At 45.7% G+C, this 26,529-nt stretch overlaps 1 long non-coding RNA gene across 1 annotated transcript in view; it reads right to left on the bottom strand.

The window, feature by feature from the left end:
- LOC140209667 (uncharacterized) overlaps window positions 1–15,766 on the bottom strand; it is a 60,317-nt gene extending 44,551 nt beyond the window's left edge. The window contains exon 1 of the long non-coding RNA XR_011889043.1: window positions 15,564–15,766. This is a non-coding gene — a long non-coding RNA (uncharacterized lncRNA). The remainder of the gene's footprint in view (window positions 1–15,563) is intronic.
- Window positions 15,767–26,529: the final 10,763 nt, after the last annotated feature.

Raw genomic sequence — 26,529 nt, forward strand, 5'->3', positions numbered from 1 at the left:
ACACTTTTTCAGTAACATCTACACGTCATTCTGCATGGTTATTGCTTTACCTTATTCTGGCTCAATGCACTGTGTAACGATCTGATCTGTATGAACAGTATGCAATAGACAATAGGTGCAGGAGTAGGCCATTCAGCCCTTCAAGCCAGCACCGCCATTCACCGTGATCATGGCTGATCATCCACAATTGGTATCCAGTTCCTGCCTTATCCCCATAACCTTTGATTCCGCTATCTTTAAGAGCTCTATCCATCTCTTCCTTCAAAGCATCCAGAGACTTGGCCTCCACAGCCTTCTGGGGCAGAGCATTCCATATATCCACCACTCTCTGGGTGAAAAAGTTTTTTTCTCAACTCCGTTCCAAATGGCCTACCCCTAATTCTTAAACTGTGGCCTCTGGTTCTGGACTCACCCATCAGCAGGAACATGCTTCCTGCCTCCAGCGTGTCCAATCCCTTAATTATCTTATATGTTTCAATAAAATCCCCTCTCAGCCTTCTAAATTCCAGAGTATGCAAGCCCAGTTGCTCCAATCTTTCAACATATGACAGTCCCGCCATCCTGGGAATTAACCTTGTGAACCTACGCTGCACTCTCTCAATAGCAAGAGTGTCCTTCCTCAAATTTGGAGACCAAAACTGCACACACTACTCCAGGTGTGGTCTCACCAGGGCCCTGTACAACTGCAGAAGGACCTCTTTGCTCTTATACTCAATTCCCCTTGCTATGAAGGCCAGTATGCCATTAGCTTTCTTCACTGCCTGCTGTACTTGCATGCTTGCTTTCAGTGACTGATGTACAAGAACACCTGCATCTCGTTGTACTTCCCCTTTTCCTAACTTGACTCCATTTAGATAATAATCTACCTTCCTGTTCTTACCACCAAACTGGATAACCTCACATTTATCCACATTAAACTGCATCTGCCATGCATCTGCCCACTCAGCCAGCCTGTTCAAGTCACCCTGCATTCTCATAACATCCTCCTCACATTTCACACTGCCACCCAGCTTTGTGTCATCGTCAAATTTGCTAATGTTACTTTTAATTCCCTCATCTAAATCATTAATATATATCATAAACAGCTGCGGTCCCAGCACTAAACCCTGCAGTACCCCACTGGTCACCGCCTGCCATTCCGAAAGGGAGCTGTTAATCGCTACTGTTTGTTTTCTGTCAGCCAGCCAATTTTCAATCCATGTCAGTACTCTGCCCCCAATACCATGTGCCCTAATTTTGCCCACTAATCTCCTATGTGGGACTTTGTCAAAGGCTTTCTGAAAGTCCAGGTACACTACATCCACTGGCTCTCCCTTGTCCATTTTCATAGTTACATCTTCAAGAAATTCCAGAAGATTAGTCAAGCACGATTTCCCCTTCATAAATCCATGTTGACTCGGACCGATCCTGTTACTGCTATCCAGATGTGTCATAATTTCATCTTTTATAATTGACTCCAGCATCTTTCCCACCACCGACGTCAGGCTAACCGGTCTATAATTCCCTGTTTTCTCTCTTCCTCCCTTCTTGAAGAGAGGGACAATATTAGCCACCCTCCAATCCACAGGAACTGATCTTGAATCTATAGAACATTGGAAAATGATTATCAATGCGTCCATGATTTCTAAAGCCACCTCCTTAAGTACCCTGGGATGCAGACCATCAGGTCCCGGGGACTTACCAGCCTTCAGACCCAACAGTCTATCCAACACCATTTCCTGCCTAATATAAATTTCCTTCAGTTCATCCATTACCCTAGGTCCCTTGGCCACTATTATATCTGGGAGATTGTTTGTGTCTTCCCTAGTGAAGACAGATCCAAAGTACCTGTTCAACTCATCTGCCATTTCCTTGTTCCCCATAATAAATTCACCTGTTTCTGTCTTCAAGGGCCCAATTTTGGTCTTAACTATTTTTTCCCTTTTCACATACCTAAAGAAGCTTTTACTATCCTACTTTATATTCTTGTGGGGCCAAGCTTCGCACCGTATCTTGGTACATGTGCCTTCAAGAGGACCACACCCTTTTTGTAGGGTTTGGAGGCTTACATGCCTCAGTGACCCAGTGAACTATGTTGACTGGAGTCAGAGTGTTATGCTTTGGGAGGGTCAACCCATGCTAAACAGGTTAAAGGGCAGAGGCCAGACTAAGAGTGGTCCATCGGTCCTCCAGTTTCAGGGGTTCAGCTCAGGGCTAACAACCCTGAATGGTCAAACAAAACTGTTACGGAAACAGCAATGAAGATTCTTTCTACATCTGAGCGTGATGGTATTCCTGAGTCTCCACTTGGGACTTACACGACTGGAAGTAGTGAAAGCTGACAGGAAGCTACTGGCACGATGAAGGAAGCCGTGAACATCGCCAGAGATGGAGGACCTTCATTGCTCCTAAATGACGGCGGCGTAAAGGGCAGTAAGTTAAGTTCATAGTATGGCAACAGTAAACCATAAACCCCTTCCCTTCAACTATCTCAGACATTGTATGACTATCACCCTCAGGGGTTCCCAACCTGGGGTCCACAGACCCCTCGGTTAATGGGATATAATAGGTAGCCTTAGACAATTTAAGTCAACAAAATCAATACCAATTACATAATGCGCAAGATACACAAAAGGCTTTAGGAACTCCGTAGGTCAAACAACATAACACCATTAGATAAAGGAGCAGAATTGCCCCATCAAGTCTGCTCCACCATTCCACCATTGGCTGATTTATTTTCTCTCTCAACCCCATTATCCGGCCATCTCCCCATAATCTTTCACGACCTGATTAATCAAGAACCTATCAACCTCCCCCTTAAATACACCAAATGACTTGGACTCCACAGTAACAATGAATTCCACAGATACACCATTCTCTGGCTAAAGAAATTCTTCCTCATCTCCATTCTAAAGCGATGTCCCTCTTTCCTGAGGCTGTGCCCTATGGCCCTAGACTCATCCACTATAGGAAACATCCTCTCCACATCCACTCTATCTAGGCCTTTCATAGATAGGTATCTATGGAGACAAATAAACAGTCGACGTTCCGGACTGAAAGGTCTCGGCCTGAAACTTCATGTGTCCTGATGAAAGGTCTTGGCCCAATACGTCAACTGTTTAGTCCCCATCATAGATGCTGTCTGACCTGCTGGATTTCTCCAGTGATTTGTGCGTGTGTTGCTCTGGTTTTCCAGCATCTGCAGACTCTCTCGTGTTTACGATCATTGAAAAAGTGGTTCACTGCCTAAACTACTGCTGAGCAAAAGGCTTTGAGGTCTTTTATAAACTTATTCTAAACTCAAATCATTGTCTGTGGTAAGACCATAAAAATTCCAAAGGAAAGGAAATTGAAGAGGGTTTGGGTGGGTTTGAGTGCTTGGTGATTCAACTCCACCGCACATCCTGGCTGCACGGTTGCATAAATACTAACCTCTGTGCTATGTTCTGAAGATAATTCTCCATCACTCCCAACCACAATCCAGATCTAACAGTGAAAGAAAACAAAGTGGTTTTAACCTCCGAATCCCATGACCAATTATTAATGGAATAACTACACAGGGCATTTTGGAGAAAACTATTTAATTCTGTGAGCTGCACTTTGCTGGTTCCTTGTTGAAATGAAGGCTTGGCTGAGTTGGCAGCTGGACCACTCCGTCCGCCACACAGACAGGATCTCCCAGTAGCCACCCACTTCAACTCTGCTTCCCACTCCCATTCAGATATGTCCATACATGGCCTCCTCTACTGCCATGATGAGGCTAAACTCAGGTTGGAGGAGCAACACCTCATATACCATCTAGGTAGTCTCCAGCCCCTTGGTATGAACATAGAATTCTCCAACTTCCGGTAATTCCCTCCCCCTCCCTTCCTCTATCCCTATTTCACTCTGCCCCCTCTCCCAGCTGCCTATCATCTCCCTCATGGTTCCGCCTCCTTCTACTACCCATTGTGTTTTCCCCTATTCCTTCTTCACCTTTCCTGCCTATCACCTCCCTGCTTCCCCTCTCCCACCCCTTTATCTTTCCCCTTACTGGTTTTTCACCTGGAACCTACCAGCCTTCTCCTTCCCACCCTCCCCCCACCTTCTTTATAGGGCCTCTGCCCCTTCCCCCTACAGTCCTGATGAAGGGTTCCGGCCCGAAACGTCGACTCATCGTTTCCACGGGTGCTGTCCGACCTGCTGAGTTCCTCCAGCTTGGAGCGAAGATAGCGTGTGACACAAGAGACTGCAGGTGCTGGAATGTGGAGCAACAAAGGAACTGCTGGAGGAACTCAACGTTCAAGGTAAATTTATTATCGAAGTACGTATATGCCACCATGTACAACCCTGGGATTCATTTTCCTGCAGGCATTCACAGTAGAACAAAGAAATACAATTATGATAAAACGATAAGAAATATAGTAACGGTAATGAAAAACTATTCCCAGTCGTTGAGCTGGGAGTATTGCTATAGAGCATTGTCACTGCAAAGGGGCACCCATCCCCCGGGACCCCCAGTTGCCTCCATGGCCCCGTACTCCCCGGTTGTCTCCGCAGGTCCGCAACCCCCATTGCTTCCACCTTCCCGTAACGCCCCCCACCTCCTCCCCATAGGTTGCCTCTACATCCCACCCACAGATACCCGGGCAATTGGTCAACCTTCCACCACTTCTGAGGCTGAGCACTGTTTTAGACATTGATAAATATTCTAAAACCCTCAAAAATGTGTTGAAAAAGACTCCTAAAATCTGCAAAAATTATTAAAAGACAATTAAAGGCAACTTAAATCAATTAAATCACATCAAAAGTAAATTGCCATGTATTTACCCTACTGTTGACAGAAATCTCTTCCTATTGAGATCAATGGGCTTGTTGGCTGTCTGCCATGTTATTAGTCTGGTGCTGTTTTCAAAGTAGAATGTTGCCCAGCAACAGCTTTTTAGGAGCTGGCAATTTCCAGAAACGTTTCAAGAATCGTCTCGATAAAGTCATGTGGAGGCTGAATACTGGCTGTAAGACATCTGTAGTCTGGCACTCCAACCTTCCTGCTGTGAAAGCCAAGACACCTGTGAATGTCTGAATCCTAGTTCAAGTCCGTGAGCTGTCTAGAGGGGGACGGAAGGTGTCACAGGGCTGGTGATCAGCTGAACAGAGGCTTCCAGGCGTGTGTTCCACCCCTTGGACTTACCAATATGATTCCACTCAGGAGGCGGAAGAGCAAGTTTAGGACAAATGGAACGAGGGTTAATATACCGGTTAAAGTTGAGAGATAGTTAACAAACAGAGAATAGGGAGTGGTACAATGGGACAGCTGGTTCAATTCTGATATCCAGTACTGTCTGTGTCGAGCTTGCACGTTCTCCCTTTGACCATGTGGATTTCCTCCGGATGCTCCGGTTTCCTCCACATCCCCCTGATGTGCAGTTTGATTGGTTAATAAGTGACAGTATACTGCTCCCTGTATTGGACATTTCTACCCTGGTCCAAAGATCCTGACTGTCTATGCAATATATTCCTCTGATAATATTATATATTTGTACCAGGCCTCCCGTCGACCTTAGAGAAAACAACATTAGCTTGTTTTATTACAGTACGGTCCAAAAGTCTTAGGCACATGTTAAAACATCTGTAAAGTAAAGATGCTTTCAAAATATTGAAATGAAAAGTTTATAAATATCAAATAATTTACTATGAAGAGCAGTAAACTGTAAAACAAAATAATCAAATCAATATTTGGTGTGACCACCGTTTGCCTTTAAAACTGTGCAGATTTTCTTAGGCACACTCTCATGCTGTTTTATTAAGAAAATCGGCTGGTAGGTTGTTCCAAGCATCTTGGAGAAATTGCCACAGTTCTTCTACGGACCTCAGCCGTCCTGCTTGCTTCTGGCTCTCCAGATAATCCCAAACAGCCCCGATGATGTTGACATCGGGGCTCTGTAGAGGCCATACCAACTGAAATCATATTAAAAAAAGCTTGCCTAAGACTTTTACACAGTGCTGCATGTACTTCCTTATAATCATCTACTGTACATGCATGTAGTTGTTCAGTGATTCTTCCAGTAACTATGATACAGCTGCTTCTGTATTTTTCTAGAAACTTCTTAGTTTTCTGCAGCAGGTGTCACACTACTTGAAACTGTCTATTTTATAGGTTAATTGTTATCAATGGAATTTTTGGTTATCTCTAGCCTGTGTATGAGATGGCCACAATTGCTTTTCCTTTGTCTTTTCTTTGTTCATGTAACATATTAATTAGCTTAATGCCTCATTCTTGACTTTCAGAGAACCTCTGGATCACAAAGGGGCAACGGAATTCAGAGTTCATTCCTAGTATCCTCTGTAAAGACTTTGTATATCCTCCCAGAGGAACACAAGGGTTTCCTCCGGGTGCTCTGGTTTCCTCCCACATTCCAAAGACTTACTGGTTAGTAGGTTAATCGGCCATTGTAAATTGTCCCATGATTTTGTGAGGTTAACTCTGTTGGTTACTAGCTGTGCAACTTGAAGGACCTAGTCTGAGCAGCTGGTGCATATCACAAGTCCTGGCTATGCGACCGCTGATGCCAGGCAGACAATCTCGGAAGAGTATTGATAACGGCTGGGGTCACCCGTCTTGTAAAGACACTGCCCAAGGAAGGCAATGGTTAAGCACTTTTATAGAACAATTTGCCAAGAACAATTATGGTCATGGATAAGACCACAGTTGTCTATGTCATGTGACACAGCACATAATAATAAGGGGAGGTAAGTTTTTGACACAGAGAATTGTGGAACACTCTGTCAGGGTGATGGGAGAGGACTGATAACACAAGAAACAATCCCTTATTGCCGACGAGAAAAACAGCCATGAAAATATTGTGCATATTAGGGACATTTAAGAAACCCTTAGATTGGCACATGGATGAAAGCAAAATAGAGGCTATATAGAAGGGAAGGGTTAGATTGATCTTGGAGTAGGTTAAAAGGCTGACACAACTTTGTGGCACGAAGGGCCTGTACTGTGCTGTAATGTTCTATGTCCTAGATTCTGTGTACTTCAAGTGTAGCCTAACCAAAGTTTTATGCAGTTGCAACATAACTTCCTGACTCCTACAAGGGAATATAACATAGTCTGTTAAGCGGGTTGGCTCCAGGATTACTGGAAGCAATACCACAGAAGAATTTGTCTCTTGTAAAATAAAATTAACAATTTGGAAAGGAGATTAAATTCTGAAGTTCTGTCAATCCATCAGTGGAATAAGTAGATCAATACAGCAACTCCAGTGCAAGGTACTAAAATAAAAGTGACATTTACAGCAATGTATAGACACAAGAGATTCTGCAGATGCTGGAAATCCAGAGCAACACACATGCAAAATGCTGGAGGAACTCAGCAGGTCAGGCAGCATCAATGGAGAGAAATAAACTGTTGACGTTTTGAGCTGGGTGTCTTCATCAGGACTGGAAAGGAAGGAGACAGAAACCAGAACAGGACGGTGGAGGGAGGAGGAGGAGTACAAGCTGGCAGGTGATAGGTGCAGAGGAGGGGAGTTGAAGTGAGAAGCTGGCAGGTGATAGGTGCAGAGGAGGGGAGTTGAAGTGAGAAGCTGGCAGGTGATAGGTGAAGAGGAGGAGAGTTGAAGTGAGAAGCTGGGAGGTGATAGGTGGAAAATGTAAAGGGCTGAAGGAACCTGATAGGAGAGGACAGTGGGCCATGTGAGAAAGGGAAGGAGGACAGGAAACAGAGGGAAATGATGGGACAGTGAGGAGAAGAGAAGGGCTGAGAGGGGAACCACAATGGGAATTTGAGAAAGAGAGAAGGGGGAAGGGGAGAAATTAGGGGAAGTTGGAGAAATCGATGTTCATGCCATCAGGTTGGAGACTAACCAGACAGAATATGAGGGTGCTGCTCTTCCAACTTGAGAGTGACCTCATCGTGGCAGTAGAGGAGGCCGTGGACTGAAACGTCAGGATGGGAATGACAAGGCATTAATAACAACGCTCACATCAGAGTGCAAGAGCCAGGCACTGCTACACGCAGCTCAAAACATATCCTTCAGTGAGGAAACAGACAGTGCATTGGAACATATTGTGACTTCAATGATGTGAAGTAGATTCCTTGTGGACCTTCTAATCTAGTAGAGTGATAATTGCAGGGACCAAAGGAAAAGCCAAGCCCAAACAATCCAAGCTGGCGTTGGAGCGTGCCAGGAATTTATTCACAGGCCACTGGCCAACTGCTGTAGCAGACAGCTGAGAAGTCTGCTCTGTTTTCTGGAACTGTTCAGCCAGAGAAGAACATCCTGGAGCCGGGTCATCTCTGTTGTTAGAACATAGAATATAGAACATAGGACAGTGCAGTACATGGCCTTTGGCCCACGACGATGTGCTGACCTTTTAACCTACTCCAAGATCTATCTGTGGTAGTGTAGCATTAGTGCAACCATATTACAGCTTGAGGAATCGGAGTTTGGATTTCAATTCTGACGTCATCCATAAGGAGTCTGTGTGTCCTCCATGTGGAATGCGTGGGTTTTCCCTGGGTGCTCTGGTTTCCTCCCACAGTCTAAAGGTGTACCAGTTGGTTGGTAAATTGTCTCGTGATTAGGCTGGGGTCGAATTTGCAGTTGCGGGTGGCATGGAAGGGCCTATTCCATGCTGTATCCCAATAAGTAAAATACAATAAATAAATTAAATCTAACCCTTCCTTCCTACGTATCCCTCCATTTTTCTATCTTAGAGTTTCTTAAATGTCTCTAATGTATCTGCCTCTAGCATTACCTCTGACTGGGCGTTCCACACACCCACCACCCTGTGTGTAAAGATCTTACCTCTGACATTCCTCCTCTATTTCCCTTCAATCATTTTATAATTATGCCCCTTTGAATTAGCCATTTCCCCCCTGGGAAAAAGGCCCTGGCTATTCACCCGATCTATGCTTCTTATCATCTTGTCGAACTCTATCATCCTTCATCCTCCTTTGCTTTAAAGAGAAAGAACCTAACTCGCTCACCCTATTTTTTTAACAAAACTATAAAAGTTTATTTACAGCACATATACACAAGGTACAGACATTCAATATTTACAAGACAGTAAGTATACTCTGATTAAAATATGATTACTGCTGACTATAAAACAGTCAATACTCTGGCGGGGGACGTCTCCCAATGTAGCCATTGCGACCGTGTGCTCCGTTGCCAAGGAGAGCCGGGCATGAACGTATCCTCGGAAAAGAGGCAGGCTGTCGGCCCAGGCAGTTCCCTCCACTTTCCGCCGCCTAGCCCCGTGAATGGCCATCTTGGCCCCGGCCCAGGAGCAAGCCCACCGGGAGATCCTCCTCACGCCCGCCCCCTTCCGAACTGGGTGTCTGTATACGAGGAGCCCGAGGCTAAAATGCAGCCAGAACCTCATCTGCAGCCCCTCGAGAAACTCAAATAGGGGCTGCAACCTCCCACATTCTGTGAACGAGACATGCCCTCCAGTGCAGGCAGCATCCTGCTAAAACACCTCCGCACTTCCTCTAAAGCTTCCACATCCGTCCTGTAATGAGGCAACCAGAACAATATTCCAAGTGTGATCTAACCAGGGTTTTATAGAGCTGACGGCTCCTGAATTCAATCCCTCTACTAATGAAGGCCAACACACCGTACACCGTCTTAACTTGCTTGTCATTAGGAGCCTTCTTAAGCATTAAGAACTTTCTGCGGAGACTCATATTGAGTGCGGTTGCCTTCCATCACGCTGTGGCAGTGGGCTATTAACTGTGAGCCGTGAGACAGCCTGTGGCATTCAGGAGCAATGGGTGGGAGGGGTGACTGAGAGGTGGCTGTGTCACGCTGACTCAAACATGAGTGATCTGCATATGGTTTAAAATGGCAACGTTTAATCTGAGGTGAGGTTACTCACCACAAGATCACGTTCATTATACACCAGCACTGTGCTCTGATTGTCCTGAAAAAGGCTCTGAGCCGTGTAAATATTGACAGAATAACAAACAACAGGAATTCTACAGATGCTGGAAATTCAAGCAACACACATCAAAGTTGCTGGTGAACGCAGCAGGCCAGGCAGCATCTCTAGGAAGAGGTACAGTCGACGTTTCCGGCCGAGACCCTTCATCAGGACTAACTGAAGGAAGAGTTAGTAAGAGATTTGAAAGCAATTTTGATGTGTGTTGCTTGGCAGAATAACATCTCACTGCAGGGTCAGAATTGTGGGCAGCACTCCCACGTTACTGTCAGCCTGTAGCACAGTGACTAAGACTCTCACCCTTAAGATTGTGGGTTCAAAACTGGCAAGGAATGCTAGTTTAGGTTTATATTCCATTGTGTTTCTCCCGCACGCCCTGACTTTCAGTCAAAACATTAAACCAAGTTCCTTACACCGAGAGTGGTGGGTGTGTGGAACATGCTGCCAGGAATGATGGTAGAGGCAGATACCTTAGGGGCATTTAAGAAACTCTTAGATAGGTACATAGATGATAGAAAAATGGGGGGGGTTATGTAGGAGGGAAGGGTTAGATTGATCTTAGAGTAGGTTAAAAGATTGGCACAACATTGTGGGCCGAAGGGCCTGTACTGTGCTGTAGTGTCCTGTGTTCTCTGCTCTCTATTTTATCAAGAAGAATACATCTGTTGTTCTGCCCTGCAATTGTTTTCATTCTTTTGGCTACTTGGGGATCTTGCTGTGTCAGACATCCCGCCCTGCAAAAACTCATCTCAGGGAGGTAGCATCATCAATTTGTGGGAGACTTCCGGGAGAGGTGGGATGTCTGCAATAGAGTAGCTCCTTAGCAGCTAGCCAGCTAGTTTAAATAACGTTAGCTATGCTAATGAACGAATGACACCTGTAAACTCACCTCAACATGTCTTTTACAGTCTTAACCCACCATGGGCAAGAGAAAAGTTACTGTTGCGAACAGTGCAGTGAGCAACTCTGTCATTATTTTTGACCCCTATTAGGCAGGGGTACACTTTAGTGTAGTCTGGGGTGACGTACGTTTCATATTTTCTCGTTTTGGAACACTCTCGCTCTTGCTCTTGCTCTCGCGCTCTCGCTCGTGGTCGCTCACTCGCGTTCGGTCTCTCGCGCTTGCCTTCTTGCTCGCGCTCTCTCTCTTGCGCTCTTGCTTTCCTGCTCTTGCGCTCGCTCTCTCACTCTTTCTCGCGCATTCTCTCACGCTCACTCTCAAAACAATCAATTTCTGAGACATTGTATATAATTTGTGGGCATCAGGGAGCCACTATCAATTTGCGGGAGACTCCTGGAACTTCTGGGAGAGGTGGGATGTCTGCTATGTAGAGATTATTTGCTGCTTCTGATACATTACCAGAGTAACAATGTGTCACAGTGACCAGTCCAAATGAGGGGAAACATCGACCGTCCATTTCCCTCCACAGATGGTGCCCGACTCGACGGATTCCTCCAGCATTTTGTGTGTTCCTCCCTCGAAGCCTGTCATCCACGCATCTTTTAAATATTGTTATTCTACTTTCTCCACCCTCTTCTTCTGGAAGCTCATTCCATATAGGGACCACCACTGGGGTGAAAAAAGTGGCCCCTCAAATTCCTGCTAAGTCTCTCGCCTCTCCCTTTAACACAATGCCTTCTGGTTCTTGCTTTCCTAACCCTGAGAAAAAAGATTGAGTGCACTTACCCTACCCATGCCCCTTATGATTTTATATACCTCTCTATTTTATCCTCTTTTTGCACCACTTATTTAATTACAGCACTGTGCAAAAGTCTTCGGCACAAATGCATATAGCTAGGGTACATGTACGGCCCGATGAAGGGTCTCGGCATGAAATGTAGACTGTTCACTTCCCTCCATAGATGCTGCCTGACCTCTTAAGCTCCTCCAAGCATTATGTGTGCGATGCGTTTCACATTGGTGTCCCGAGAGCAATTCCTTCCACCGGGAAGTCTGTGAGTTGGCAGGCTGCCCCTCACTGCCCACCTTTTGGTACTCGTTGTGGTCACACATTCCTCAGCACAAGCTGAGGGGTGGGGCAATCCCGTGACTCTGCACACTGGGTGGCCCACACCACATTCCTCCCTCGTACAATTCACAGTGTGGTGCAAAAGTCTCAGACACATGTATAGATAGATAGGAGCCTCAGACTTCTACACAGTAGTCTATTTGTCAACATGGAGCAGAGAGCGAGTGTGTAAATCCGGTGGGAGCAAAGAATGTTGGGAATGGCAAGGGTGGAGCGCTGTGGGGGGGTGGAACAGGTGCCAGGGGTAGAGGGTGGTGAGGGTGCAGACACACCCAGCCCTGAGGTACCAGGCAAGGTCATTTGATTCGAAACAGTTGGTTTATTGTTCATGACAGAATGCCTCTCTGGTGCTTCCTGCCTCCTCCCCTCCCTCTTCCCCTTTTCCCAACCATGATTCCCCTCTCCCTGCCCCCTTCCCACTCTCAGTCCGCAATGGAGACCCATATCAGAATCAGGTTTATCAGCACTCACATACAGTATGTCATGAAATGTGTTTTTTTGGTGGCAGCAGAACAGTGCAATACTTAAAATTACTACAATACTGTGCAAAAGTCTTAGACACCCCAGCTATACACATGTGCCTAAGTACAGTATATTCCTTATTGTAACTTAAAGTAAATTATTTTAAGTATTTTACTGTAAAGGCATCTGTTAGTCTTGCGAGACCATGGATCTGCGCCTGGAAAGTCTTCACTCTCCAGGGCGCAAGCCTGGGCAAGGTTGTATGGAAGACCGGCAGTTGCCCATGCTGCAAATCTCCCCTCTCCACAACACTGATGTTGTCCAAGGGAAGGGCATTAGGACCCATACAGCTTGGCACCGGTGTCGTCGCAGAGCAATGTGTGGTTAAGTGCCTTGCTCCAGAACACAACACGCTGCCTCGGCTGGGGCTCGAACTCACGACCTTCAGGTCGCTGCCCCAAAACAACACATTTCACAACATTTATCAGTGATAATTAACCTGATTCTGATTCTGATCAATCTTCATTTTCCTATTCTCTCGGATGACTAAAGTCCCAATCTGCTCAACCGCTCTCCACAACACAGTCACCTGAGTCCTGGCAACATCCCTGTGAATCTTTTCTGGACCCACTCCAACCTAGTGGCATCGTACCTGTAGCTGCTGCTCCACTGATCTGGTCTGGGTTCAGTTGTCACTGGTTTAGCAAGTCCGCAAAGGTGTGTTGGTCTCATCTGGTGAACTCCTGAAGTCCCGCCCACAAAACATTCCGACAGACTTCGACAGGAGGCAAGGCAGAGAGGTGCAGCTTCATATCCCATTAAGGTCATCGAGACATTTCAAGGTGCTTGGTCCATTGATTTTACTCACTGGCACTCCAAAGCGATTGAACAAGTAAAACACCAGCATGTAGCACAGCCGTTGGCGCAACGCAGTTACAGCTCGTGGCATGGGAGCTCAGAGTTCAACCCTGCCATCCTCTGCAAAGAGCCTCTGTGCGTCCTCCCCGTGAACTGTGTGGGTTTTCTTCGGATTCTCCAGTCTCCTTCCACAACTCAAAGACGTACCCATTGGCAGGTTATTTGGTCATTGTAAGTTATCCTGTGATTAGGTCAGGGTCACATCGGGGGCTCTCGGGGGTTACTGGGAAGCGTGGCTCAAAGGGGTGGAAGGTCAGATCCCAGACTGTATACCTAAATAAATAATTAAATACATTTACTAATTCCTCCTCATCTCTGTTCTAAGGGAATGTAAAAGAATTAAATTTTTGACTGAGTTAAATTATTGCAGACCCTGTTCATAAATGTATGCCTCCCCCAGTTTATATTATCCGGATAGCTCAGCTAACTTACTGCCAAACATTTTCTGCCCACTCTCCATCTATTTGACTGTATTTGTCACATGAATGGGTAACAAAAGAAATTTGTTTCATTTCCTCTGAATAGGTTGTGAAATAAATCTGTAGGAAGTAACAGAATAAATGATTCCTTTTCAAAGCAAAAACGATGCAGAATCTGGAAATCTGGAATAAAAATCTGTGCAGCAAAGCCTGTTCCACAGATCCCAATTAAATCTTTCCCCTCTTACATTAAACTTGTACCATCTATTTAGAGATACAATGTCACGTACCCCGTAATGGGTTAAAGATCCAGCAGAAATGGAAAACACTTTGGAGTCTGGTATTGCTATTAACTAATATTATTTATTAGTAACTACGCAATACAGTAATATAAAATCAGATTAGCAAAGATTATATGTATATAAGTGTGGAAATACCAAGCTTCTTCAAGCCTAGGGGTAAATGGATACAGTCTTATGATGATGAGTAAAATTCAGTTCAGTTCGTGGTATTGAGTTGGGTAGTGATGGAGAGAGAGAGGTGTTTTGTTCTTCAGGTGAGCTGATGCCATCGATCTTCCTGTTGTCCTCCAAAACTTCCAAGTTGGCCAAACTTGACCAACTTAAGAGCACCGTCTTCGAGTGATAGTCTACCAACACAGGCAAGGGTTAGACACACTAGTAGACTCCACAAGGTCGCTCTTTCACGCACAAATAATCACAGATCGATACCTCGTAATTGATTGTCAGTCCCACACTCATGGGCACCTGGACAGGATACTGGTAACTTCACCACACCCTAATGCGTCTGCATGTCCTCCTGAAACAAGCAGTTACGCTGGTTTAAATACTGTTGTGCTGAACGCCAACTGTCCAAGTAGCTCCTCCCTCCTCTCTCTATAAGAACACAGAAGCTGGAAGTGTCCTTGCAAAAGTGTAAACACACTGCAGAGAAACCATAACACCATCCCCAAGCAGTCTTCGCCTCTCTCTCTCTTAATAACAAGGTGTCTGTGTTGGACACCACTCTCTCTCTCTCTCTCTTTTAAAAGCACAGTTCATAGGGATAATTCAGGATCCCGTCACAACTATGTGGAACAGGCCCTTCCTGCCTAACGAGCCACACTGATCATCAACCCACCTCACACTTGTCTAATCACATGACCATTTACAATGAGCAATTAATATACCTACTGGTACGTCTTTGGACTGTGGGAGGAAACCAGAGCACCTGGAGGAAACCCATACACTTCACAGGGAGAACATGCAAACTCCTTACAGGCAGCGCTGGGATTGATCTCCGAACTCCGGAATGCCCCAAGCTGTAATAACATTACGCTAACTGCCACACTACCATGGCACCGTTACGTTTAGACTCCCAGCCCACGGAAAAGTCCCAGCCCGTTCAGTCTCTCCCCAAGCCCTGCAGTCCTGGTAACATACTTGTGAATCTTTTCTGCACCGTCTTTAGTTTAATCACATCCTCCCTATAGCAACCAGAACGGCACATGATTTTCCAAGTGTAGCTTAACTAATACTCTGTACAAAATTCCTATCCACGATCCCTTGGAAAATGAAGGCAGGGACACCATCTGCCTCCTTCAACACCCTTTGTACCTGTTGCCAGATTCAAGGATCAAAGATCAAAGTAAATTAATTATCGAAGTATGTGTATGTCATCATATACGACTCAGAGATTAATTTTCTTGCAGACATTCACAGTAGAGTAGATTAATACAATAGAATCAATGAAAAGCTAACAAAGACTGACAATTAACCAAGGTGAAAGAGTAGAAAAACCGTGCGAATAAATGCATGCATACCTACTGACAACACCAGTTGTAGAGAGCTCCAAAGTGAGTCCTTAGCTTGTGGAATCAGTTCAATGTTGAGGTGAGTGAAGTTATCTATCATGGTTTAGCAGCCCGACGGATGAAGGGTAATAAATGTTCCTGAACCTGGTGGTGTGAGCCTTAAGACTCCGGTACCTCTTGTCTGGTGGCAGCTGCGAGAAGAGATCGCAGCCTGGATGATCTCTCTTTGGAATGACAGGGAAGGACCGGTCCTGTTTGCCTCAGCTGCTGCCTGGGGAATGAGTTTCATTTCCTCACTGGCCTTTGGCCAAAGAAATTTAATCTAATATTTTGTTGAATTTAACTTTGCCGTGGAATCTGCAGCCCAGCTGCACAATGATGAAGGTTGGGCATGAGATTAGCCACCGCATCCCGTTAGAAACCCAGAGCTACAGAAACTGCAACAGAAGCTCCAAAGACATCATACCCGGAGAGGAAGTACCTTCAAAGATCGGCCACACCTGCGGACAACTGAAAGACTGGTGCAGACAGATGACTCTGGCGAGCTACTGTTGGTGGCCTATGCCCCAGTCGGGGTGATGGGCTCAATTTAGTAAGTAAGTTTGTTGAGGTTATTAGGTTGTCTGTTGGTTAGTTTGGCATCGACTGTGTGAGCTGAAAGACCTATTTCTGTGTTGTATGATTCTGTGACTTGGTGACTCTGTGATCAGTCTGGTGTGGGAGCAAGCCAAGCCAATGTCAAGTTTATTGTCATCTGCACAAGTCCATGCAATGGAAAACTTACCTGCAGCAGAGTCACAGGCACACAGTATCAGATACACACTATTCACAAGAAAACATAAATTAATCATAAATTATAAACACAACAGATTCTGCAGATGATGGAAATCTTGAGCAACATGCACAAAGTGCCGGAGGAACTCAGCAGGTCAGGCAGCCTTGATGGAGAGTAATAAACTGCCAATGTATTGGGCTGAGAGCTTTCATCATAACTCATGAATTTTCGGGCCAAAACCCTTCAGTTATGATGAAGAGTCTCGGCCCAAAACATCGATTGTTCATTCCTGTCCCTGCCCGAACTGCGGAGTTCCTCCAGCAGTCCTTAGGTAAACAGTATTCAATTTGTTCACTTAAATAGTCTGCTTTACACACGCTCTAAGGCAATCGACTCACTGCTGTGACATCGATCAGAAGTGGAAGGGCAGGCTCATAAGTATGCAGGTGACACGAAGGTTGGTGATTTTGCATGGTCCTGACGAAGGGTCTTGGCCTGAAATGTCAAACTGTTTATTCATTTCCAAAGATGCTGCCTGACCTGCTGAATTCCTCCAACATTTTGTGTGTGTGTGTGTTGCTTAAACTAAATTACACACAATTATAGATAATGAACACATTTAGAACAGAACAAAAATGTTTATTGTATGAAAGTAGTCAGAGTACTGCCATAAACACAAGAGATTCTGAAGATGCTGGGAATCCAGAGCAACAGACACAAAATGCCATGAGAGTTTAGCTGGTCAGGCAGCATCTATGGAGAGGAACCAAATTTCTACATTCCAGGCTGAGACCCTTCATCAGGACTCATTACCTTATTGGGGTATTGATTAGGCTTGTGCTGGCTGATTAAAGAACCGAATGGTTGATTCTCACCTTGTGTTATGTCTTCAGTCAGAGTGAATGAATTTCATGGAAGATTTGCCGCTTGCTGCTGAGTTTTTACAGCGATGGTATCGGCGCTTCCCTCCTCGAAGAACAGAAACACAGATTAAGGCTCCGTGTTATTCAGAGGAGGGAGGATGGTGGGATCAGGGCCAGCCATGATCTTTCATCCATATCAAAGCAGACCTGAGAAGCCTGCAGCTCCGATCGACTGACAAATCTGCGTTGCCCACAGGCTCACAACAGGGGAGTTTCACATTGAGGGAGAACACACTGAGCTAGATTTCTCAGTGCTTTGAGTCACTTGGTTTTCCTCACCCATCAAAACACTTCTGCCTCTTGGCCAACATTTCCACGCACAGTGTATTCAAGTACGGCCACGGGCCAGTAAAAGTGCATGGCTTGTTTGATGGGATATGGCATTCCATCCCACATCCCGTTTTCCGGGCATGCGCCAGGTGACAGAGGGAACACCAGCCAATGAGATCAACCTCCTTGTCTCAGGCTGTTCCAGACCCTCTGTCACACCGCAGAGCAGCCAAATGAATGAGCTGACCTAAAAACAAATAATCTTTATACAACATCGACTTCCGCTTTTCCTTCTGGAAATTTTTTTCTCCTTTTTTTTCCCATTTCTCATCTACCATCTCTCTTCTTCTATTCCCACTTTGGCCTCTTCCCCCTTGTCCTCACCTGCCTATCACCTCCCACTGGTTCGCTTCCCTTTCTCCTATGGTCCACTCTCCTCTCCGATCTGATTCCTTCTTCTCCAGCCCCATACCTTTCCCACCCACCTGGCTTCACCTATCACCTTCTAGCCATCCTCCTTCCCCTCCCACACTTACTTATCCTGGCATCTTCCCTATCCCTTACCGGTCCTGATGAAGGGTCTCGGCCTGAAACGTTGACTGTTTATTCACTTCCATAGATGCTGCCTGACCTGCTGAGTTCCTCCACCATTTTGTGTATTAATTTGTACCCGTCAGTAGGTTAATTGGTCATTGTAAGTTATCCCATGATTGGGCTAGGGTTAAATCAGGGGTTTCTTGGTGGTGCAGCTCGAAGGGATTCCTTCAGAACTCCTCTTTGCTTGATGGAAACAGTGGATCAGTCTAAACCCAATGGGGGTAACTAATGCAGTCCTAAGGGGCTGGCACTGGGGAGGGGCATGGGCAACCCTCAGAGGCTGGCTCTGGGGAGGGGCATGGGCAGCCCTCAGGGGCTGGCACAGGGGAGGGGCGTGGACAGGAGCGTTTGCCAAGGGATCTCCCCCTCCCCCCGGAAGCCTCTCCTCTGCGGCCAGTAGTGTTTGGACGCTGGTCTGGAACACAGAAGCAGTGAATCACATGGGTGGCATGCTGGAGAGATGGCAGAGAAAGAGAGGATGGGAGAGAGACAGAGAGAGAGAGAGAGAGAGTTCAGGAGGGAGGGACTAACCATGAGAGGTGGGTAGAAAGCGTGGTGCTGCTGGGAATGAAAAGAGAAAAGATTTCAGACATTACGTTATTAGACTTAACACCCATCTTCATCCCTCTGCCCTCCCAATTAAATAAAATATCGACTCTTTGAACAAAGATAAGCCAGACTCTTGCAAAGCCACTGAGAAATCAAAGTGTCTAATTTAATTCCTGTGTCTGACAGAGAGGGGCTTCATCACTCAGTGCTGCAACATGAAAGCAGACACACACACACAGACACACACACATAGACACACACACACACACACACACACACACACACACACACACACACACACACACACACACACACACACAGCTCCCGAGTGTTTTATACATCAGCTGCTTCGTCCTCACTTCTGTATCTCCAGCTCCCTCACCCATCCTCAGAGTCCTGTTGTTCTGCGTCCAGTGGCCACAGGATGGTTCATGCAAGCTGAACTCAGGACCAGCACCAGTGACCACCCACTCCGACCCACCACACCCCCCCAAAGCACCCCCTACAGTCACTCCTCAACTGGCAATCCTCTTCAGTGTAGAGACCCCAATGATGAGGGAGCAACGCACAGAGATATGATTCCATTCTCCATACAGACCACTGGACGCATTCCGTCTGCATGCATCACGGCTTCGTGTGGTAACTGCTCTGTCTGTGACCACAAGAAACTGCGAGAGTTGTGGACACAGCTCAGCACATCACAGGAACCAGCCTCCCCTCCAACGACTCTACACTTCTCACTGCCTCAGTAAAACAGCCAGCATAATCAAAGACCCAACCGACTCCGGACATTTTCCCTTCTCCCCGACTCCCATCGGGCAGAAGATACAAAAACCAGAAAGCACCTACTACCAGGCTCAAGGGCAGCTCCTACCCTACTGTTATCAAACTCGTCAATGGACCTCTTGTATGATAAGATAGACTCTTGGCCTCACAATCTACCTCACTATGATCTTACATTCTATTTTTACCTGCACTGCACTTTCTCTGTAGCTGTTACACTTTATTCTGCATTGTGATTATCTTATCTTATTCTAACTCAATGCACTGTGTAATGATTTGATCTGTATGAACAAGATGCAAGACAAGCTTTTCGCTGTTGTCTCGGTACATATGACAATAATAAACCAATTCCACTATTACAACAACCCCTCAGGAGCCACTCCTGACACGGCGGTTCACCTTCAATGTTGCTAACCGACAGCGTGGCACTCCCGCTGTGCTACACGAGACAATGATAAACCAACACCTGTCAACTCTGCCTTCCCCCATTTGGTGGCTACTTGCTTAGCAGAGGGCTTTGAAGATGTGCTGATGTCACGCAGAGGTACCTCAGTATGGCGAGGAACAACCGTAACACAAGGCTGGTGACTTCTCACTCCGAAAGTGTCTCTGTCGCACTTCACAGCCCCACCCCCAGAGTATCCTCCGTCACCATGTGGGTGTCTTTATGGAAATGCCAACACACACACAAAATGCAGGAGGAACTCAGCAGCTCCATCACGGGCACTATCCTCCCCACCATCAGGAAGGTGGCATCTATCATGAAAAACCCTCCCCACCGTGGACAGGCCCTCCTCTCATTGTTACCATCAGGAAGAAGGTCCAGCAGCCTGAAGATACACACTCAACGATTTAGGAGCAGCTCCTTCCCCTCGGCCACTAGGTTTCTCAATGGGTAATGAACCCATGACCACCACTTCGCTAGTTACATTGCTATTCATTTATCTATTTTTAAAAACTATTTATTTATCTATATATCCATCTATCTACCAACCTGTCTTTCTATCTATCTACCTGTCTATCTGTCTATTTATCTACCTACCTACCTACATATCTTCTCACTCCCAACTTGCCTTGATCGCACTTCACAGCCTGTATCACTGTATCATTGTACATGTGAGAATAATAAGCCAATTCCACTTCATTCACCGAAGTCCTGATTCTGCTACATTTGGATAGTATGGCAATAAACTTCTGTTGTCTTCTGTTCTACGGAGTCACAGTGTAACACAGCACAGAAACAGATCCTTTGGGTCAGCTAGTCCACGCTCACCCCACTTTGTGCCAACCCAAGCTCGTTCTGTTTACCTGCATCTGACCCATTTCCCTCTAAACTCGTTCCATAGACTGACCACTCTTGGCGTGAAAGAATTGCCCCTCGGGTGCTTTTTAGATCTTTCCCCCGAGAAGCGGAGAAGCTTGAGTTATAGGGAGAGGTTGGCCAAGTTAAGTCATTATTCCTTGGAATGTCAGAGAATGAGGGGTCAACTTATGGAAGTGTTTAAAATTATGGAGAGACCTAGATAAGATTGGAATGTTATTGTTAACATGAACATTTTAACATTAGTATTTTTTCTTTAAAACCTCCAAGACAACCACAACCCTGTTGTGGTTTGGAGGTTTGCGTGTCCCAATGACCCAGAGAGCTATGCTGGTTGGAGTCACGACTTTATGCTTTGACTCTTGGTAGGGTCACCCGTGCCAAATAGGTCAAAGGGTAGAGGTCAGACTAAGAGTGGTCCACCGGTCCTTCAGGGCTGGGAGTTCAAGCTCGGGGCTAACAACCTTGACTGGTAAAACAAAATTGTTACAGAAACAGCAATGAAGAATCCTTCTACATCTGAGTGGGACGGTATTCCTGAGTCTCCAGCCGGGACTTGCATGACTGACAGGAGTGAAAATCGAGAGGAAGCTATTGTCACAAGGAAGGAAGCCCTGAATGCTGCCTGAGATTGAGAGTCTAAACACCAGTGGCGTTACAGGCAGTAAGAAGAGAAACATTTTTTAAAATTCATTTATATTTTAATGTTATCAGCATAGCATCAAATCACATATACTTGACTATAGAATTAGATTAAAAGACTATATGTCATAGGAGCAGAATTAAGTTGTTTTCTTGCAGGTGCTTACAGGAAAACTGAAAAAAATAATAGAATTTATGAAAAACTATCAATAAACAACAGCTGACAATTAACCCATGCGCAAAAAAAGACAAATTGTGCAAAGGAAAATATAGTGTTCGTCCATCATCAACGTCGATGAGGACCTCCACGCCATTATGATGGTGTCGAGACTAGCGCGTGGTTTGGATTTAAGTGAGGGAGGGTTGCGCAGCGTCAGCCTCACTCTCTCTTCCCAATTCCCATCTGGATCCCCTGAAAGAGAGCCTGTAGGTCATGGGATCAGTTCAGTGTTGAGGTGAGTGAAGCTATCCACACTGCTTCAGGAGCCTGATAGATGTAGGGTATTAAATGTTTCTGAACCTAGTGGTGTGGGAAATAAGGCTTTTGTACCTCCTGCTCAAAGATAGTAGCAAGAGAGGAGCATGGCCTGGCTGGTAGGCTCCCATTACTTATTAATTTCTAGAAAGTAGAGGAGCTGCTGAACTTGATTTGTTTCCTGATGTAGGGTTTTGAACTGAAACATGAATAATTCCTTCTCTATCTGGGTTCTTCCAGCAGATTGGGCGGAGGAGATCAGAGAGACAGCTGTCCAGGAATGGATTTAAATTGGTAAGACTGTTTATTATTGTCACATGCACTGAGATACAGTGAAACACTTTGTTCCGCATGCATTGATACCGATCGTTTCATCACGTCAGGTAGTGCAAGGCAAATTAATAACAATGCAGAAAAAAGTGTAAAGTTAAAGAGAAAGTTCAGTGCAGACAGCCAATAAGATTCAAGGACATAAACGAGGTAGAATGTGAGGTCACGAGTCCGTCTGATTGTACCAGGGGACAGTATGCTAGACTTATAACAGTGGGATAGAAGTTGCACGAGCTATGAGGTACGTGCTTTCAGGCCTTTGTATCTTCTGCTGAACAGGAGGGGAGGAGAGAACATGCATCATAAAGCATAAAATAACACAGTAAAGGCCTTTTGGCCCATAATGTTGTGCTAACCCTTTAACCTACACCAAGATCAATATAAGCATTCCCTCCCACATTACCATTAATTTTTCTATCACCTAAGAGACTCTTAGAGGTTCCAACATCTCCAATGGTGCATTCCATGCACATACCACTCTCTGTATTAAACATCTACCCCGATATTCCCCACCCATACTTTCCTCCAATCACCTTAAATTTATGCACCCACGTGTTAGCTGTTTCTGCCCTGGAAGAAAAGTCTCTGGCTCTCCACTCTCCTTACGCCTCTTGTTATCTTGTACATCTCTATCAAGTCACCTTTCATCACCCTTCACTCGGTGGAGAAAAGTCCTAGCTCGCTCAACCCATCCTCATAGGAAATGCTCTCTAGTCCAGGCAGCATCCCGGTGAATCTCCTCCGCACCCTCTCTAAAGCTTCCTCATCCTTCCGACAGTGAAGTGACCAGAATTGAACACATGAGAAAATTTGCAGATGACGGAAATCCAGAGTGGCACACCCAAAACGCTGGAGGAACTCAGGAGGCCAGGCAGTATCGATGGAAAAGAGTCAACAGTCGACATTTCAGGCCAAGACCCTTCATCACGACTGTTTACTCTTTTCCACAAGACTCTAAGTATGGTCTAACCAGAGTTCTATAGAGCTGCGACATTATCTTGTGGCTATTGGAAAAAATCCCTCTGACTAAGGAAGGCCAACACACCATACGCCTTCTTGACCACCCTTTCAAACTGCACAGCAACTTTGAGGGATCTGTGGACGTGGACCCCAAGATCCCTTGGTTCCTCCACACTGCGAAGAACACTGTCATTAATCCTGAAGTCTGCCTTCAAATCTGAAGAGAAAAATGAGATCAAGAATGGATCTGAATGGAGCCAAGACCTTACAATTCGGCACAAGAGACAAGTGACCAGTTAATGGTAGCCATAAACACTGGGGCACCTCTCAAACATTACAAAGAACTTGTAAGATTGGAAGGAAATTTCTGTGGCTGAGGTTCTACACATCTATGACTGATCGAAATTTACATAATTAAAACAAACATGTTATGATGCTCTTTTATTCTGTTGCTGAGGTCATTAGTTGACAGGTCACAGTGACAGTTAAGGTTGATACGGTAGCATGATGCTATTGCAGCATGGGGCATTAGGGTTCGGAGTTCAGATCCAGCGCTGTCTATAAGGAGTTTGTATGTTCTTTCTGTGACCGTGAGTGCTGGCAATGACTGAATCCAGGTATGGAGGAACTACAGACTCCAATGTCGAGACAGAAACAATGTAGAGACAAGTTATGCATGGGAATTCCAACAGACCATTGGAGCAATACCATGAGACAAATCATTCTCCACAAACAAAGGACTCTGCAAACAGCGCTTAGTGGGAGTCCACATTAAATACTCATAGAAAGCAGAAAACCCGTGCCAGTCACAATTAACTTGACAAGATTAAACAGAAAGCACCAGGGGCTTAATTAAGCAACACACACACAAAAATACTGGTGAACGCAGCAGGCCAGGCAGCATCTATACGAAGAGGTACAGTCGACGTTTCGGGCCGAGACCCTTCGACTGTACCTCTTTCTATAGATGCTGCCTGATCTGTTGCGTTCACCAGCATTTTTTGTGTGTGTTGCTTGAATTTCCAGCATCTGCAGATTTCCTCGTGTAGGGGCTTAATTAATTACAATTAGTAAATACAGGTGCTTGAAAAACCTGGAAGCCCAACGCTTAAAGGCACACCACAGTGGCACGCCAGGGCTCATGACAGAGGTTTTCTTCCAGGTCCTCTGATTTCCTTCTACAGTCCAAACTAACAAACCATTTAGAAGGTTAATTGGCCATTTTACATTGTCCCGTGATTAAGCTCAGGATAAATAAGTGGGTTGCCGGGTGGTGCAGCTTGTTCGGCCGGGCGAGCCTGTTCCACGTTTTATCTTTAAATAAACTAAATAACATTGATAAAATAAACTATAATCAGGAGTTTGAAAACCTATTTAGTGAATGCCAATATCTAGTCTGGTTTTCAACAAGTATAATTTTCTAAGGCTTTTGTTCCAAGTAAATAATGATTAACATGTTCCAACTCATGAGGTCTTTCACTGGTCCAGTCAACCATGAATGCTGTGTCCTATCTGTCTACGTGGCACGCAAGCTGGTATGCAAACCAGGGCAGTATGATATGGAGAGCAATCTGCTGCCCACGAAGCGGGAGCTCCCTCTCCACACAGCTGATGAATGCAGAGAAACAGTAGAGAGCGATGCACTTTGGCACAAGCAGAGTCGCAGGAGTTGCCAGTCAGCATTGAACTCGACATGAGACTCCAGCTCCGGGTCTTTCCTCAGGGCTTACTCCTGAAGCCTCCCCATGAGTGGGTACAGTCGCAAGGCAACAGAAGTTTGAGATCAGAGTCTTCTTTCTCCTAGATGAGCTGCCGAGCCTTATCTGCCTAAAGCAAACACTTTTAAGGCACCAGTAACCCACCTTTGCCCCTTCTCATGTCAGTAGAAATGGTTCCTCTGGGCTTAGTAGCTAAGCTACATGTGAAGACTAGGCACTGGACTCAGTCGTCAGAGGTGAATTTGAGACATAGGCCATTGGGAGCATTTAATATGTAGTGGGAGCTTGTCCCCATTACCAGCCCCGGCTATAACAACCCTAAGGAGCCATTTTACAGCTACTCAACAGTAAAACATTACAACAATGCCCCCCCCCCCCCGCCGGTGAAAGTGAGACTTTGGAACCAATGGCGGAGATGCAGCTGGACAGAACATCCCTTCCCACACTTGCACTATTTGTCCCAGGACACTTCCAACTGAACGATAATGTCTGCCAGAGTGAAACAGTGAACAATTAACTCAAGCCTCCAAGCAGCCAGCATCAGAATTCAGTTCAAATCAGAGCACTGGCGAATCAACTTACAAAGATGTTGGCTGGATAACAAATTTTGGAGTCAACTTGAAATGTCCATGGCGTAAAAGTTCAAAATTCAAAGCACAGTAAATTTATTGTCAAACTACATTTAAGTCACCAGATATTATCCTGAGATTAATTTTCTTGCAAACATTTGCAGTAGAACAAAAAGTACAATAGAATCAATGAAAATCTACCAATCCACCACCAAATATACTGTATCTTTACCTGACCCCCACTTCCTGCAGGGATCGCTCCCTCTGTGATTTTCTTGCTCATACGTCCCTCCCACTAATCTCCCTCCTGGCACATATTGCTGCAAGTTACTTAAACGCTATACCTGCCCATTCACCTCCTCCCTCACCTCTACTCAGGGCCCAAACACTCCTTCCGGGTGAGGCACCACTTCACCTGTGAACCTGCTGGGATCCTGTGCCCGGTGCTCCCGAGGCAGCCTCCTGGACATTGGCGGGACATGACCTACATTGGGCTCCGCTTTGCTGAGCACCTTTGCTCCATCTGCAAGAAGCAGGACTATCCAGCGGCTGACCATTGTAATTCCTATCCCCATTCCCATTCAGATGTATTAGTCCATGGCCTCCTCTTCTGCCATGATGAGGCAGCTCCCAGGTCAGAGGATCAACACCTCATATTATGTCTGGGTAGCCTCCAACCTGTTGGCATGAGCGTTAATTTCCCCAACTTCCGGTAATTTTTCTCTCTCCTCCTTCCCTTTTCCTCAACTCCACACTATGGCTCCCCTGTTACCTCTTCTCCTCACCTGTCCCTGGTAGCCCTCCTCCTTCCCTTTCTCCCATGATCCACTCTCCTCTCATATCTCCTCTAGTCTTTCACATTTTCTGCCTGTCATTTCCCAGCTTCTTAATTCACACCCCTCCACTCACCTGGCTTCATCTATCACATTCTAGCTTGTATGTCTTCCTCTCCCCCCATTTTATTATTCTGGCTTCCTTTCTCTCCAGTGCTAATGAGGGATCTCAGCCCAAAATGTCGACTATTTATTCATTTCCATAGATGCTGCCTGACTTGTTGAGTTTC

This window comes from Mobula birostris, chromosome 14 (assembly GCF_030028105.1).
Source record: "Mobula birostris isolate sMobBir1 chromosome 14, sMobBir1.hap1, whole genome shotgun sequence".
NCBI classification, from domain to species: Eukaryota; Metazoa; Chordata; class Chondrichthyes; order Myliobatiformes; family Myliobatidae; genus Mobula; species Mobula birostris.